This window comes from Olea europaea, unplaced genomic scaffold, assembly GCF_002742605.1.
Source record: "Olea europaea var. sylvestris unplaced genomic scaffold, O_europaea_v1 scaffold1697, whole genome shotgun sequence".
Classification (NCBI taxonomy): Eukaryota; Viridiplantae; Streptophyta; class Magnoliopsida; order Lamiales; family Oleaceae; genus Olea; species Olea europaea.
Window position 1 is genome coordinate 113,079 of NW_019234655.1, and position 3,863 is coordinate 116,941.

Below are 3,863 nucleotides of genomic sequence, written 5' to 3' on the forward strand. Positions count from 1 at the left end.
TTCATGGTAACTTCGAGTTTGTTCGTTTTTGGTAAATTGCTAATCTAATTCGATTGGAATCGAGCTAATGAAAAGTGGTTTTTCATTTCATGATAACTTCGGGTTTGTTCATTTTTTGCGAATGGCTAGTGCAATTCGATTGGAATCGAGCCAATGAAAAGTGGTTTTTCATTTCAAGATAAATTCGGGTTTGTTCATTTTTGGCGAATTGCTAGTCTAAATAGATTGGAATCGAGCCAATCAAAAGTGCTTTTGATTTCAAAATAACTTCGGGTTTGTTCGTTTTTGGCGAATTACTAGTCTAATTTGAATGGAAACGAGCAAATAAAAAGTGGTTTTTCATTTCATGATAACTTCGGGTTTGTTCATTTTTTGCGAATTGCTAGTCTAAATCGATTGGAATCTAGCAAATGAAAAGTGGCTTTTGATTTCATGATAACTTCGGGTTTGTTCATTTTTTGTGAATTGCTAGTCTAATTCGATTGGAATCGAGCCAATGAAAAGTTGTTTTTCATTTCATGATAACTTCGGGTTTGTTGGTTTTTGGCGAATTGCTAGTTTAAAGCGATTGGAATCGAGCAAATGAAAAGTGGTTTTTCGTTTCGTGATAACTTTAGGTTGTTCGTTTCTGGCAAATTGCTAGTCCAATTCGATTGGAATCGAGCCAATGAAATGTGTCTTTTGATTTCATGATAACTTTGGGTTTGTTCATTTTTTGCGAATTGCTAATCTAATTCGATTGGAATCGAGCTAAAGAAAAGTGGTTTTTCATTTCATGATAACTTCGGGTTTGTTCGTTTTTGGCGAATTGCTAGTGTAAATCGATTCGAATCGAGTCAAAGAAAAGTGGTTTTTCATTTCATGATAATTTTGGGTTTTTTCGTTTATGGAGAATTGCTAATGTAAATCGATTGGTATCGGGCCAACGAAATGTGGCTTTTGATTTATCGATAACTTTGGTTTTGTTCATTTTTGGCGAATTGCTAGTCTAATTCGATTGGAATCGAGCCAAAGAAATGTGCTTTTTCATTTCATGATAACTTTAGGTTTGTTCGATTTTGGTGAATTGCTAGTCTAAATCGATTGAAATCGAGCCAACGAAATGTGGCTTTTGATTTCATGATATCTTCGGGTTTGTTCGTTTTGGCGAATTGGTAGTCTAATTCCATTCGAATCCAGCTAATGAAAAGTGGTTTTTCATTTCATGGTAACTTCGGATTCGTTTGTTTTTGGCGAATTGCTAATCTAATTTGATTGGAATTGAGCCAATGAAAAGTGGTTTTTGATTTCACGATAACTTCGGGTTTGTTCATTTTTACCGAATTGCTAGTCTAAATCGAATCGAATCGAACCAACGAAAAGTGGCTTTTGATTCCATGATAACTTCGGGTTTGTTCGTTTTTGGCGAATTGCTAGTCTAAATCGATTGGAATCGAGCCAATGAAAAGTTACTTTTGTTTCATGATAACTTCGGGTTTGTTCATTTTTGGCGAATTGTATGTCTAATTCGATTGGAATCGAACCAAAGAAGAGTGGTTTTTCTTTTCATGATAACTTCGGGTTTGTTCATTTTTGGCGAATTGCAAGTCTAAATCGATAGGAATCGAGCTAATAAAAAGTTGATTTTGATTTCATGATAACTTCGGGTTTGTTGATTTTTGGTGAATTGCTATCTAATTTGATTGAAATCGAGCCCAAAAAAAATTGGCTTTTGATTTCATGATAACTTCGGGTTTGTTCGTTGTTGGCGAATTGCTAGTCTAATTCTATTCGAATCGAGCCAATGAAAAGTGGCTTTTGATTTCATGATAACTTCGGGGTTTGTTCGTTTTTTGGGAATTGCTTGTCTAAATCGATTGGAATCGAGCCAATGAAAAGTGGCTTTTGATTTTGTGATAACTAAAGGTTTGTTCATTTGTGGCGAATTGCATGTCTAATTCGATTGGAATCGAGGCAAAAAAAGTGGTTTTTCATTTCATGATAACTTTCGGTTTGTTCGTTTTTTGCGAATCGCTAGTCTAAATCGATTGGAATCGAGCTAATGAAAAGTTGATTTTGATTACATGATAACTTCGGGTTTGTTCATTTTTGGCGAATTACTATCTAATTCGTTTGGAATCGAGCCAAAGAAAAGTGGCTTTTGATTTCATGATAACTTCGGGTTTGTTCATTTTTGGCGAATTGGTAGTCCAATTCGATTGGAATCGAGCCAATGAAAAGTGGCTCTTGATTTCATGATAACTTCGGGTTTGTTTGTTTTTCGCGAATTGCTAGTCTAATTGGAATCGAGCCAAAGAAATGTGGTTTTTCATTTTATGATAACTTCAGATTTGTTCGTTTTTGGCGAATTGCTAGTTCAAATCGATAGGAATCGAGCCAAAGAAAAGTGGTTTTTCATTTCATGATAACTTCGAGTTTGTTTATTTTTGGCTAATTACTCGTATAATTCGATTGGAATCGAACTAATGAAATGTGGTTTTTGATTTCAAGACAACTTCCGATTTGTTCATTTTTGGTGAAATGCTAGTCTAAATCGATTGGAATCGAACCAATGAAAAGTGGCTTTTGATTTCATGATAACTTTGGGTTTGTTCATTTTTGGCGAATTGCTATTCTAATTCGATTGGAATCGAGCCAATGAAAAGTGGTGCTTCATTTCATGATAACTTCGGGTTTGTTCATTTTTGGCAAATTACTAGTCTAATTCGATTGGAATCGAGCCAATGAAAAGTGATTTTTCATTTCATGAGAGCTTCGGGTATGTTCATTTTTGGCGAATTGATAGTCTAAATCAATTGGAATCGAGTCAATGAAAAGTGTCTTTTGATTTCATGATAACTTCAAGTTTGTTCATTTTGGCAATTCGCTAGACTAATTCAATTGAAATCGAGCCAATGAAATGTGGTTTTTCATTTCATGGTAACTTCGAATTTGTTCTTTTTGGTGAATTGCTAATCTAATTCGATTGCTATCGAGCTAATGAAAAGTGGTTTTTGATTTCATGATAACTTCGAGTTTGTTCATTTTTGGCGAATGGCTAGTCCAATTCGATTGGAATCGAGCCAATGAAAAGTGGTGCTTCATTTCATGATAACTTCGGGTTTGTTCATTTTTGGTGAATTACTAGTCTAATTCGATTGGAATCGAGCCAACGAAAAGTGATTTTTCATTTCATGATAGCTTCGGGTATGTTCATTTTTGGCGAATTGCTAGTCTAAATCGATTGGAATCGAGGCAATGAAAAGTGTCGTTTGGTTGCATGATAAATTCGGGTTTTTTCATTTTGGTAATTTGCTAGTCTAATTAAATTGGAATCGAGCCAATGAAATGTGGTTTTTCATTTCATGGTAACTTCGAGTTTGTTCATTTTTGGCGAATTGCTAATCTAATTCGATTGGAATCGAGCTAATGAAATGTGGTTTTTAATTTCATGATAACTTCGGGTTTGTTCAATTTTTGTGAATGGCTAGTCCAATTCGATTGGAATTGAGCCAATGAAAAGTGGTTTTTCTTTTCATGATGACTTCGAGTTTGTTCATTTTTGGCGAATTGCTAAACTAAATAGATTGGAATCGAGCCAATGAAAAGGGGCTTTCAATTTCAAAATAACTTCGGGTTTGTTCATTTTTGGCGAATTACTAGACTGCTTCGAATGGAAACGAGCAACTAAAAAGTGGTTTTTCATTTCATGATAACTTCGGGTTTGTTCATTTTTGGCGAATTGCTAGTCTAAATTGATTGGAATCTGGGCAATGAAAAGTGGCTTTTGACTTCATGATAACTTCGGGTTTGTTCGTTTTTTGTGAATTGCTAGTCTAATTCGATTGGAATCGAGCCAATGAAAAGTTGTTTTTCATTTCATG